Genomic DNA, 15075 nt, shown 5'->3' on the forward strand with positions numbered 1-15075 from the left:
TAACTTTATATATACACTTTACCTCCCATGAAGACTAGACAAAATTAGAAATGCATGAAAAAGTAAGTCCACTTTCTTTATCACCCTATTGGTTATGAGATCATTTATAAATTATTATTATTTTCCTTTTATTGTTAAAAAATTTATATCTTCTCTATGCCATCTACTATACCAAAATATAAAATTGATAAAAGCTTAAAAAGTTTACATTTATCTTATTATCCTTAACATTTTTCTATTAGATTAATACTCACTTTTATGTATACTTTCTTCGATTTATTAGACTTTATTCAAACAATAAGGATAAATAACAGACTAATAACAATAAATTGAGTTAGTAAAATTTTGAAAAAAATAAGATAATAGTAAATTTTTCATTCTTTAAAAAATAGTAGTTTACTACTAGTCTATATACATTGTTAAAATAATAATAATATTATTTTATCTTTGTCAAATTAGTCAAATAGTAAATGCTTAACCAAAATTGTTAAAAGAAAGGCTAATATGCCTTTAAATCATGAGAAGGAACATAATAGATTAAATCAAAGTTCACTTTTGTTTTGGGGTGGAAAAAGCAATAATTGTAAGGGACAAATTCAGAAACCTCTCCTGTAATTTTTGACTATTTCATTTAGCTGCCTCAAAGTTTTAAAATCACACTTACCTCCCTTGATTTGATACTTTTGTTAATCAAACCTTGAAATAGGGTCAAAATTTAATGAATATACTTAAATGCCTTTATATTATAAAGTTTAATTCATTCTTCTAAACAATTGCAAAGTACTTTGGCACAATTACAAAAGGAATTAGTGTCAAGATTTTTATATCAATATTTGTTGTTTGATAATCAACTATAACAACAACTTTAGTATTATAATAGACTACTTTTTATAGCGCTTTATGAAGGATATATATATTTTTTAAGATGGAGAAGAAAGGATATCTTGATTTTTTAAACGTTTATGCACTAGTTCAACGGTGAAACTATCATAGTTTGATGGCAATTTTAGACCATTTGTTTTTAGGTTGTTGTTGATTTATTCTTGATTGTGATACTAAAAAAAAGAGTTACAAAAAAATGGATGATATTAAAAATTAGGAAGAATTACAGTTTTGGTTCCCACTCTATATCCCATGCATATAACTAGTCTCCAATCTATTTCACAAATAAATTTGGTCCCCAATCTATCCAATTTTGCATGAAAGTGGACAATTGATGGATTTTCTTCAATTTTTTCTAGAACCAGGCCACGTGAGATCACATGTTGACACTTAAAACAGCTATTTCATTTTTTTTTTAATGTGGAATGATATGAACTCAAATCTCCAAATTCCCGCTCTTGAAGAAATGAATTGCACAGGCAACGAAAGAATTTATCTTGAACAAGTTATGGACAAAATTGGATGGATTCTAATCCAATCAAGGACCACTTGAGATAAGGGATACTCAAGTTTAGAGCTCTTGCACAAGAAACTCGCGCAACACAAAGTGTTTGCTGGAATTTTCTTAATTCATTTTTCTCTACTGAAAACGTTCGGAACAAGGCTTATTTATAGCCTTTACAAAGATTCAAAAACCTAATCCGACTAGAACTTACCTAAGTAATCCTACTCGGCTAGAACTAGAAATTAACTCGACTTATACTAACTAAAATCAGCTCAACTATGGTCCACATGACCTTTGGCTGCTTATTCCCTAACTAACCCAATTAGCTCCAGTTAAATAACTAACAATTGCTGGAATTAATGAAAGAAACGATAACATGAATGATAACTATCATAAAAGACTAAAAACTAAGGAAAAACTAAACTAAGGAAGGACCCAGATTTGTTGAGATTTACGAGCTTCAATGAATCAACCGAACATATGACTTGAACATAAATAATTGAATCTTATGTTCGTATCATGGAAACTCTTAAAAACTTTTTTGCAGCTTTCTTTTTTCCTTTTTTCTTTAACAAAAAGACTAAAATAGAGTTAGGCAGTGGAAACCTATCGAAAACTTGTAGAAAACTGAAAAAACACATTTTTTCTTACATTTCTCTCTGCAACAACAAGAACGGGAAACCCTAAGGGCCAAAATTTAGTGGATACAAAGTACAAATTGGTGGAAAAGTCTTGTACAATTCTGTGAGATTGGACTTATTCGTGGGTCTACAAAGAAGAAATGGCAGCGAAGCCAAAGGAATTGAATGGGCTGCCACCACTAAGCTATGGTATGCGAATTTGACGTCATTTAGTGTTATCTAAGCTTAATTCTTGCTTATATTATTAGAATATAGTGAAAAAGACAAAGAATGTGTTAGAAATTGGATTACTAACTAATCTCAAAAAAGCCCTAAAATTAAACTTGCTAATTGTGATGTGGTCTTGTGTGTGTCTGTGTTGTGGGTTACATGTAGGCCTTTATTTGGTTAACTAGGATTTATTTAAGTGCATTTGTGGTCCTTCTTTGACCTTTATATTCATTTATTTAATTGTTGGTTTGCTAATTGACTGCAATTATCTATGTGTTATCTAATTTGTGTCTACGTTGTTTGTTTGTTGTGTTTGTTTATTTTTATGAAAATTTAGACAGTGATAGCACAGAAGAGACTATGAAGTGTTACATATGGCAAAAAAGTAAAACTAATCCTGATGCTCATAATGAGAGAGGAGAATTAAGGGTATTTGATCAGAAATGACAAGCATTAGTCTCTTTGAGATAGATAGAATGTTAGAAAGTCAAGTTCAGTCTATTGGTGACAAAAACTACTATATTTTGATAGAGGAATATGGATTTTGTTTGTTAAAGCATGATAGAGAACTGCATGCCTATTATGCTGATTACTTTGACTATAATAGGGTGGTTGATTTGTACAAAGATGTTTCCTTTAGTGAACTTCTAGGATCATAGTAGGGTTTGACATTGATGATGAGGACTTTGTGTTCGAAGATGAAGAGGATGAATCTGACGATAAATATAAGGCTAGTTCAGGGTCTGATTCTGGAGAGTTAGCAAAAAATATTATTAGTTGATATTTAATCAGAATATAGGTTAGGGACAACGTTGACAGTTCTTTGGATTTTCTGATGAAATATAGAGAGAAATGAATAAGAAGGAAAAAGCGAAAAAATTATAAAATCCTTTGTATAAGCATGGCAAACATGGGGGTTTTATCAGAATGTTAAAGTTGGTATTGTCATTTTAAATTGGGTAAGAGAGACAGGTGTAATTTTTGAAATTTCAAAGGTGCCAAGTGAAATTATCAAAAATCTCAGGAGAGGTTTTTGAAATTATCCCTAATAGTAAATAACAATGATTTCGCAACAAAAGGGCAATGTTGTCGTAACACTCCCTTTTTTCCTAATGGATTTAAGATTTTCAAGGTTAAGTAGTCTTCGCAGGGAGAGAAATATATATTTCTAAAGTTGAGTGTTGTGACTACTCCCAAAGCTTAAGGGGACTAAAAATGATAATGGCAGACACAGTGAACCGGGGAAGGGACGGGGTGGGAGGAACAGCCGAACAGGGTCAGGGGCGTGGGAAATTTCTGTGAGGCGAGATGGGAAGGAGGAGGCAGATGAGAGTTTCCCGCCCCAAAACCCAACCTATTACCATCCCTATTTCATACCAATTTCGTATACTAATAGGTTCTCATCCAAAGTGGAATTTAGCCTAATAAAAAATGTCCCTTTCCCATTTCACCTCTAACGTCAGAATCTGCCTTGAACAAAATATATTTGTTTTGAAAATGATATATCAGTCAATTTGAAAATATACCGTTTTCAAAATAAATATATTTTGTTCACCAGTCAAGTGAAAAATACACATGTAACTAAAACAAATCAAACTCTAACAAGTATTAAAATTTTCCAAACATCTTAATCACAAGCAATTATTTTGTGGAAAGGTACTAAGTAAATAGATGATGACAACAATAATTAACACATTCGACTTTTGGGTAAATTATAAAAACTCCCCTAATGTTTAATCAATTTTGCACTCACCCCCTAATGTTAGTTTTTCTCACTTTACTTCCTAAATTGTTAGTCAATTCTAACATTGCGTAACGAAAATATCAAAAAGATATTGATGCCCCCAAGTGTTAATTACAATAAATCCCCTTAAGGTATAACAATTTTGCACTTTACCATCTAATATCTTTTTTCTCTTAATTTGTCTATTTGTCCTGAAAATTATTAGTCAACTCTAATATTTTATACCACTCAGGATGAACAATGTTTAAAAAAATTAATATTTTAACATAATAATGAAAATTATTATGTATTTATAGATATAGGTCATCTTAAATTTTATCCCCACAATTATATTTTTTTTAGATAAAGGAAATATCTCGCTCATCTCACATGATAAGGGAAAAAATACTAGTGCAAAACTAAACTATGAAAATATTATTAAAAGTTTATAGATGAGTTTGTTTTGATTGGAGATTATTTGAATTTTTTTTATAGAATAATAGCACATTTTGTAATTTGATAGTTGTGAGATAAAAAAGTGGTTAAAAAAATAAAAAGTTGATTGAAATTAATTAAAAAATTTTTAGAAAAATTTAGCAATCCAAATAAATTTTACTGGCATCTAAGCATGGTATATTAAAAGAACAAGCCTAGAATATATTTTTCTTTTTTTAGTATTACCAACAAAAAAAAATGTATACTTCCATATAAAGAGAACATCTAGATACCAAAAGAAAAACTTAACCACATATACATTCTCAAAGAGAAACTGATATATTGGTATTAAAGGTCTTGGGTTCAAATTCCTCTACCCCTTCCCCTACTGGAAAAAAATTTAAAAAAATGGACAATATCTCGGGCTTTTTTAGACTTTCAAAAATATTTTCACATTTTAATTTTTAATAACAGTTTTTGTTTATTTTTCCTATTATTAAGTCAAATTAGCAAGATACCCTCCTCAATCTTAAAAAAAGTGCAATGATAGAATGAAATTTAACTAGTACCATATATATACAAATATTATTTTTTTGTTATTATGTTAGGAATATTGATATTTTAGATATTATTTGTGCTGGATGTTAGTTAACTAACAGTTTAAGGGATAAAGTGAAAAAAATAACGTTATGAGACAAAGTGCAAAAAAAGTGGCTATACCTTAGGGGGAGTTTTTGTGATACCCTACACTTTAATTGGGCTAATACAATAGCCTTCATTGGTCCACTTTCATTGACAATCTTACTCGCCAAGATATCTTCAAGATTCAAGATACGTGTTTTAGACTTTTAGTAGAACGAATGGTTCAGCATCTCAGCGGATTCCCTGATCAAAGATGGAGCAACTCTTAGCTAATTTCTTAGCATATAGATAAAAAACCTGATCCGCAGTGCCAGTATTGAAATGGTCTTTGATCCGTGAAAGCTCTGACTTGATTGCAAGTCCGTTTGGCATCAAAAGGCAAGTGCTGCATGGGATGATTCAATATTTCGATTCTTTCTGTTCGAAAATGGCCATTTCATTCTACGACCATCTTAAATTTTTCAACTGATGGACGATGCAAAGGCAAGTTGAATGACTCTTTCTGGGCTGATATCTCCCTACAACATGCAAACGTTAGGAGCCTCAGAAGTGAGAAGAAATCAATTTGAACATATTAATGTGGTCTTCAACATCAAATTGACAAACATGATGATTAAATGGCTAAACAGAATAAGAAAAAGCAGATCGAAATTGTCAGGTTCTACCAAGCTGGCCATCTCAAAAAGGCACTATCCTAACAGTTCAAATACCAAGCCTCCAGAAATATCAGGAAGTTGGATACCATTTCGATCGAAGACCAGCTAATTGAAACACAGCAAGGCCTCCTCCAACAATTTCTGTTGCTCTAGCATTCAGAAATCTGTTCAGATCTTCCTTAAACTGAGCAAAATATGCCTCTTTGATTTCTTTTATAGTTTTTGAACAATATATCTTGCATTTGTTCCATGTTGAAGAATTTTGATTACCAACTTCTTTTGGAACCTTGGAAAGCCAATGGAGTGCATAAGAAGAATGCGCAATATGAAGGCTAGATTTAGGGAATAAATGCTTGTGGAAGGAGTCAGGAACTGCTGCAGTAAAGTATCGCATCTTTGAAGGGAGGGATTTGAAATCATTGTCAACAAGATCGTTGAAAAAGTCTTGGAATTCCAAGGATGCACTCACCTGGATGGATCTGTACTTAAGCTCCACTGCTTCAACAATGTTCTGCATATGGTAGTCTACCAAATCTATTTCATTAAAGCCTCAAAGTCTAGCCTATAAAAGATAATCACTTGTTCAAGTCCTTTTTACAAATCTAACTCAATTTTTTTTTAATCAGCTTTAGAAGATTACATGAGAAAAAATATCAAGTACATGTAATGATCGACCAAATTGTTTTATTTACATCGAGAAGGTATTCATGATCTAGGTCTTTAAGTCATGGTCATTTTGACAGGCCCATTTTAACAAATCTAACTGAGTAATCTTCATATCATGAGTTTAAATAAGAAGGTCATACAAGGCAAAATATACATCAATTACAAAGATCATCAATATTTACCCTAGCTGATTTTATATGAAAATATGTACGCTCAATGAATGTCTGCAGCCGTCCTTCATGTTCCAGTAAGAATGTCTGCAGCCCTGCTTCTTCAACTTTTTCAGAGCAGAGTAGTCTGGATGGAACTTGGAACAAAAAGCTCCAACTTGGTCCAAGTCTAATAGCGCCTTTAAACAAAAAACAAGATTGTCAAAAAAGTAACAAAAAAATAAAGAGAAACTCAAATTACCATGAAAGCAAATCCATTATCAAGGAGGTTCTTCAAATGGGTTTCTACGAGTGATAACGAGAAGAGATTGAGCCCGAAATCTTATAATTTGATGCTTCTTGGAAGATTTCTTTTTTTGGAATATTTTTTTTTGAAGATTTACCCTTTAAAGTCTTCATTTTACAACCTCCTCTTTGAAGACGGAAACTTGTGATGTTCTCTCAATCTCTTTCAACGTTTATCATTCATAAAATTATGCTTCTCCACGTCTTGAATGCGTTAACCCTCTCATTAAAAATAAATTTTTTTTTTTGGCCGGGTTTTACCAGAGAAGAAAAACGTTAACAGAAAAATGAATAGGCAAAAACATGCAAGAGAAGAAAAGCATAAACAATAAAAATCCAAAGAAAATTAGAGAAAACGATGGAAATTTTGTAGAAGAGCGCATTGAAATTAGCAAAAAATATGTGATCACAACAAGAGGATAAGCAAACGAGAAGTAACTAGTCTAAAGTTAAGTATTCATCAACTTGTGGGAGGAAGAATGAAGGCAGGAAGCAAAATGTTAAACTCACAAAGGTTGTATATGTGATATTAAGGAGTCTGAACTTAAATACATGTTATTCATATATACATGCAAGATGTTAATTTTATTATTTTAATTCTTAAACTTTAAATTTAGGAAAGAAACTACCAACTCTTTTGGTGTAGTTTTAGTAGGGAAACCAAGTATCATTTTTTTAAAACATTTTAATATGGACTATGAAGAGAAACCAAAGAATAAAAGGGTATAAAACAATTTTTCATTTGGATGATAAAATGTCACATTAGACAGATTAGTAGACTTTTTTCATTCTCATTATAAACGTGTCACCTTATGATTATTAAATAAATATAGAAACGTGAATTACATGTGGCCTAGTAGAAACTTTTCTTGGCTTATAACTCTTATAGATTGCGCATTGGAGGAAATTCATCATGCTAAATATCCACAAATAACTGCAGTGATCAAAATTTACTGACCATAAATTGTTCATAAACAAGTTGAAGTATTTTGTAAGAAAACAGGATTTGTTATTTTAAACATGATTGAATAATGCTAGCTGGATGAAGGCAAGTCTTCTATTATTTAGTGTTTTTTTAAAATAATGCACATCCTTTCTTATTCTGGAGTAAATGTTCTAAGAAGAAAATAAATATTGATGTCATTTTAATTTAATCAAAATCACATTTTGGCAATTCCTGTTTAAATTTCCTTGATCCTTATCTTTTGATATTTTAGAAAAATTGTAGAAATAGAAATTAAGAAAATGTTGAAAATGGTGAACTTATAAGAAGTTTGATACAAAGAACTATATGAGACTGTTTTTACCATCAATAATGATCTCGAATAAGGCATATTTTTAAAATAAAGCATATTGGTTTTTAAGTACTCTAAATTATACTATAACTTTATATCTAATATATATATATATATATATATATATATATATATATATATATATATATATATATATATATATATATATATATATATAAGTAGGATTATAAATCATAAAAGCAAAGTGTACATACTTCCGATTGAGGGGGCAAAGTGTGATCAACACCAAGAGCAAGGTTAAAAGAAAAAATTTCATGTGTTTTGAGGCAGTTAAAATTCCTAACATCTGCCAAGTTGGGGGCAAAATATATGTTCTTTCGGTTGAGAGGAGAAAGTGGGATTACCCGCTTGATCAAGGGGGACAAAAAGCATGATTAAGCAGTATTTTCTCCCGAGATGAATTTTGTATTTTATTTTAGTTAGAACTATTGCTAGTTGAAATAAGGTGCAAAACTGAAAATACCGTTTTATATCACGCTTGTTATGTTAATTTTTCAAAACTTGAGAGGGAGCAATTGCCCACCCTCAAGCTTGAATAGCTCCGCCAATGTGCTCAACCTTCCCAGCCCAATGGCTAAATAAATATGAATTGTTAGTTTAATTTAACACAGCTGTCGTTTGTCTCTCTTAGAACTTTAGCTTTCAATTGCTTTCTGAGTAGGGTAAACAGGAAGAAATTAAACCTGCAATACACTACTAATAATCACCAAAATATTGAAAAAAAAGGAAGAAGAGGAGTAGACCTTTGCCAACTTGCACATTAGTTCAATTGAAGAAGAATTTTTTTTTTTACCTATTTTTATTGAGTAAATTTTATATACATTGTCAGTATATATACTATCACGGTTGGATGGATGACACATGCGCAAATTTTGAATTTCAAATTCACATTTTGCACATATATCATATTTGAATAGTGATAATGTACACACTGACTAACAATGTATATAAAATTAATCCATTTTTATTTAACTTTGTAGTATTGTACTATAAAGAACTTATATATAAAGTGGGAATGAGTGGTGAAATTTGTTGTTGGTCTTTCGTCCTTCTTCATGTGGAAATCATGTGCATCGTGGTTGTTGACTTCTTGGTCCTGGATTTCTTCTACCAGCTTTGCTCCCTTCTATTTTCCAAACCACCTGAAACCCTATGCCAGAAAACGTGTGCTAGAAACCATGTGCTTTTATCTCTCTCTTCCCTCTCGGTCTCTTCTGGTTCTCTTTTCATTTCTTCCTCTTTTTCGTCATTCTCTCTCTTGTTCCTTTTCTTTGCCATCTTCCACTTCCTCAGGCAGCAAGACTAACAAGGTAATCTTTTTTTCTCTGCAAATTTGCGTTAATTTTTTTTTTATTTTTTTGCACTTCTAGAAGACCTCTGTTCCCCATTGTACTCTTCTTCATCAGATTCATCTCCTGTTTCCCATTCACAAGTTTCTGACTGTTATACGGTGGTTTTTGTTCAAATTTTCTTATTTTGTTTCGTTTTATTGTTATTGAACAACTCTTTTTTTTTTGTTAGAAAACCCATATTTTGTTTCTTTTTTTTTTGCGTCCAATGTTTTCCGTTTGTTTTGGCTAGAAGTAAAAAGAAATCCTTGTTATTACTTTATCTTTCATTTTTTATGATGTGTTATATTAATGGTATGCCAGTGAACCACAAAATCCATTTGGATGTTTCGGCCATCCTGCTCATAAACTTTGACAGTGGAATTAGCACATGAAGAGGTAATACTTTGTCTTTTATATCAGTGCTATTTTTTGCCCTTGATTTGTCCCCTTATTTTTTTTCGAGACTCCAAAACTTGGGGTTTTTTAATCTTTACTTTTACTACTATGCCTCCTACTTATCCCATTTCCCCTCTTTATGATTTAAATTTTAATCAAATTCCATAGCTGTTTCTACAATAATTATAAAGAGACGTTTCCTTTATTACAAATTGTTGATGTCATCAAATTGGGTGTTGAAAGCTGAAAATTTTTGCTTAGGTTGGATGGTTGGATGTAGTAGTTACGGGAAACAGGACAATTGAAATTTTAAAAGCATGAATTTTCACTTTATTGATTGGAGCAAGTTCAATTGGATGTTTCTGAAATTTAGTTGATAATGTGAAAGTTTATGTTAAGCCAGCGGTGGAACTGAATCTAATGAGTTATGGTGTTGGAGTAATTGGTGTAATATGCTCAATCTTTTGTTTGCCTAACTATGTTTATGTTGTGCAATTATTTTTTATTATTCGGATAAATTTCTCAATGTTTTATCTTCCTAACTGCTTTAACATTGTGGATGATTGTGTTATTTGATAAATTTCTCCAATGGGGAAGGTTAAGAACCTAGATACTTTCAATTTTTGGAAATTGGGTGTCTAATAGTTTCTGTTTCGTGTTTTGCAGATATCATGATCGTTATCATCTATCGATAGTTCAAAAGTCGCTGCTTATGCATTGTGAACTTTTTTTTTATACATTTGATTTTCTCTTCATTGTTTTCTTCCCCTTTTACTCATCTAAAATTTACTTTTTTTGTGATTGCAGGTGGAGAAAGTTGGGCTTTTTCCTCTTCAACATTGCTGCAATACTCTAAGATATGATATATTTTATTTCATTCTCTAATAAAAAGTTTACTTTAATGCACTGTGATTTTTTTTAATATATTTTTTAATCAAGTTTTGATTGTGATTTTCAGGTTATTCATTACTTGGATGCTCTTTCACGAGCTTCCTTTTCCATTCATTAAGGAGAATGCTTGATTTCTTTATTTGCTTTGTATCTCTATGCCATTAGATGTTGGATCTGTTTTTGATAGTTCTGTGTGTACTTAGTTGTTGGGTTTTCAGCCACAAATGACCAAAAGCATTGTAAGTCATCAAGGATTTCCATTATTTTAGATTATTGTTTTTAAGTGCCTTTTCCTCATGTCTTTGCATAAATCTTGCCTTTCATTTTTCTTTTGCTAGAGTACGAGTTTTTCATTAAAATTTTGCTAATTTTGTTCTGAGGGGATTGGCTTGTGTATCTGATAGGATGGCATTTTGAGGATATAATATAAATTATAGTAGAATTAGTGCTCCACCAAAATGGCTTTTCTTCCCTTCTTTCCTGCCATTCAAGAGGTTTTTTTATTGTCAATGGAGCTTTTTTCTTCCTTTCTTGTACCTTTTGGCTAGCTTTCGTGGTACAGTTTAGTAGTACAAAATGCAATAAATCTCTTGGTAAAACTTCTTAGTTATATATTCCATGAATCTGAACTGTACAAGCTAACCAATTGCTTTCAACCCTATGTCAATTTTCGCTAAATTACAAGATCTAGCATAATTTTACTGATCTGATTGTTTCAATTCGGCTGGTCAAATCTTTTCTTATTGGATGGGATAATCTAAAATTTAGAAATCGTATGCAGGCGTGGAAGATATTTGGCAATGGATGGACTAAAATTGTAAGAGTTGTTTTAGGCAGGTAACGGGAATTAATTCATGGTAAATGATCTACTTATTTAGCGTTTTAATATTTGCCTTGCGTTAATGCCTAGATGTTTGAACATCCATTTAAGCCATTGGCAATTTGCGATTGATTAAGCAAAATCTATGCAAGCTTAAAAAAATATGTTTGCAACTCCTGTTTTTAAGTGCCATGAGTCTCTAATTATTGATTCTGTCTAACCGTATAGAAAAAAGGAACTAATAAAATAGCTATATTTGCATTACCAGATTGCTATAAGTAAGAGTAGCATGCTAGAGAAGTCAATGGAATTCCTTCCCTAAGATACTTGCATCTTGTGTCTTACATGTATATTATAGTATAACTCATCCAAGAATAGTCTACTTCTATGCTGGGGAACATTTATGATACTTGGAGATTACTTTTGATGTCATTTTCTGAAGATAACATAATACTACAGCTTTTTGCTGATATTTGTCACTCTCAGGTGCTCCAAGAGAGCTCTAACATTTATTTTTGCAGTAAATTATGGGATTGTATTATTGTACCTTTTAGGTTGATTAATGGAATTTTCTGAAGATAACATAATATTGCTTTTTGCTGATATTTGTCACTCTCAGGTGCTCCAAGAGAGCTCTAACATTTATTTTTGCAGTGAATTATGGGATTGTATTATTGTACCTTTTAGGTTGATTAATGGATGCTTCTTACTCTTTTGACCGTTGCATCTTTTTTTGAAATTCCATAAGTTTTTTGAGATGCCTAGACATGAATCATATATTTGGTTTCTTTTCCATCCGGTTGTTTCTTTCTTCTTTTTTTAAAGTGATTATTATTTTATTTAGTACTTACTGGTGAAGTCACATAAATTAGGTAACTTGAATTTGAATCCGATGGCAAATTTTTATTATTTTTTTTTCACTTACAGTACTATTTTTCCCAAAGTTGCCGTTTTTTTTCAACAATAATAATAGTATTATTATAGTAGAATATAGAATTGTGTTGTTACGATGTTTCTTCCCTTTTTCTTTATTAGTAGCTAATTAATGAAAATGACCCTGTAGAAATTAAGTATTTCTCGGGAAAGAAAAACACTTGCCGATTTCTTTTTTTTTAACTACAATATTTTCTTTTTTACAAGGTTGTTGCTTTTTTATAATAATTTTATTATTATAATAGAGTATCCTTTCCCCTTTTCCTCCTTCTTTTATTCTCTTTTTTTACCCAAAGGTTTCTTTTTTTTTTTAAGTAGTTACCAATTAGTAGTTATTGATGCGGCGGTACGAACTGAGTATCCTGACGCAGGAAAACATAATACTATTCTTCTTTCTGTTATGTGAACAACTAATTAAATACTTTAAAAAGTCTTTATATAATGTGTAAAAACTAAAGACATGAACGTCTAATAAGCCGATAGAATGTGGATTTAGTATATAAGGGTGTAAATTTAGTCATTCCCTTATAGTTTTTTCAAACAAAATTTAGAAATTAAATATAAATCAAATATCCAATTATTCTGACCCACATAATATACATATGTGCATAACCAAATACGCACATTAGTAAATCCAAATATATATTACAAAATAACTAATCCATTTTTATACCTCATTTCAACAAATGATCTAATAAGTATCTCCATCCAAAAAATAATCTCCACATAGATGAAATTTGCATCCTTTTTTAATGAAACTCCTTATCCATTACTATGCCATTCACTCTTTTTTATTATGACATTATACAGCCGCAGTTCCATGTATTAGCCCTAAAGATTTTATACCCTATTTATTTTATATATTTAATAATTACACCACCTTAGTTGCATTCATTATACAAAACAAAAAAAATCCATAAATTACATGAATATCAATTCATTGTGGGCATCACTTAAATTGTTCACCGTGCGCAAGCACGGTGTTCTTCTGCTAGTTTATATACAACTTGGGAATTTACTTGAACAAAGGAAAGTTTGGCAGATAAAATTTCAAAGGAATGTAGGTGGATGCCAATCAGTAACTAAAATAGTGATTATCGGTTAATTCGGTAACCCATACCTCAAATTGTTTCGAGCGTAAATCCGTTGCCATGATGTGTCCGTGACTTCATTGAAAGTTACGGACTATCATCCATAGACAATTTTTCCCCTACTTAATAACTAGTGGCGTCTGAAAGGGGTGGTTTTCTGTTGGGTTGGGTGGGAGTTGTGTAGTGTTGGTGCAGTCACGTGATGCGTCTCGCATTTCCCCTTCTCCATCTATACCTTCACTCAATGTTTTTAAATCCGGACAAGAGAGTAAACCGGAAAACTTTTCGATTCACGGTTCGATCGGTTCAATTTCGATTCAAAGGTTTAGTAAATTTTTATTCATTTTAGTATTAAAAATTTTGAATAAAACTAAAATATTTATTTTAGAAAATAAATACTTAATAAAAATCGGTTGAACTTCCCAGTTTTTACCGGTTCTTGACCGGTTCAATTAATTCTTTGGCTTTGTAATTGAATCGGACTGGAGGCATGGCCGGTTAGCAGTTCAACCGATCGAACCGGCCGGTCCGGTCTGGTTTTCAAAACTTTGCCTTCGCTCATTACCAATGTTTTTAAATTCAGACCAGACCGATGAGCGATCTGGTAGAATGTTCGGCTTCAATTTTTCGGTCCAATCGGTTTAACTGATCAGCTCACCAATCCTCTAATTTATTAATTGTTTTAAATATAAAAAATTAAGAATGTCAAGAAACTATATGAAATACAGAAAGAAAAGTTTAAAATAGATTTCAAAGAAAAAAGGTAGCTGTTATTCATTTTGAAAAAAAAAAAGAGAAAAAGTTCATTGAATAATAACTAAAAACATTGAGGAGTTAGAAAAATTTTTAAAAAAATTCGTTCAGGTCACAAAATGAACAACATGTTGGTGTTATATTTTTGACTCAAAACAAGAAGATAGTCACTCCAAGAAAAATTTAAAAAAAAAAGGAGGAGAACAAAGTTCTAGAGTACCAATTTTCATCAACATCTTCTCTTCCAATTTCCATCCTCTCTTTAGCATCGCATGCAAGCCTTCCATGCTAAAAAAATTTTCAAATCTATATTTTTGTATATTTTAACACCACATATATAGAAGAATATAGGACTATTTAGAAGAAAAGAAAATAAAGATAGAAGATGATCATTATAGGTGGTACAACAGTGCAATGGCTTTGAGTGGCTTCTAGACGTTTTATGTGGTGTGATGTAGGAGTGGGCATGGAGGAAACGGCTATCGAAGAAATGGTGAGATTTGAGGATTTTATTACATTTTTTAGTTGATTTGGGTCTTGTATTTCTGGCCCACAAAGTTGATTAGTGAAGTTAGGGAGGCATTCGAGTCGAGTCATATTAGAGTTGTGCACTATTAATTAGAGGTAAAGTAATCAAGTTCGAACTCGAACTCGAACTTGTCGACCTTTCAAAATTCAAGTTCAACCTTGATCTCGATTTCAATTTACCTTATTCGAATTCGAATTCGA

At 31.4% G+C, this 15075-nt stretch overlaps 1 long non-coding RNA gene and 1 pseudogene across 1 annotated transcript; one reads left to right on the top strand and one right to left on the bottom strand.

Moving 5' to 3' along the window:
• Window positions 1-5236: 5236 nt before the first annotated feature.
• Window positions 5237-6211, bottom strand: LOC113700687 (loganic acid O-methyltransferase-like; annotated as a pseudogene).
• A 2996-nt stretch (window positions 6212-9207) lies between these two features.
• LOC140010909 (uncharacterized) lies at window positions 9208-12289 on the top strand. The gene is made up of 4 exons (XR_011818110.1): window positions 9208-9441; window positions 9784-9858; window positions 10525-10577; window positions 10666-12289. It is a non-coding gene; the product is annotated as an uncharacterized lncRNA (long non-coding RNA).
• Window positions 12290-15075: the final 2786 nt, after the last annotated feature.

The sequence above is a fragment of the Coffea arabica genome, chromosome 7e, assembly GCF_036785885.1.
Source record: "Coffea arabica cultivar ET-39 chromosome 7e, Coffea Arabica ET-39 HiFi, whole genome shotgun sequence".
Lineage (NCBI taxonomy): Eukaryota > Viridiplantae > Streptophyta > Magnoliopsida > Gentianales > Rubiaceae > Coffea > Coffea arabica.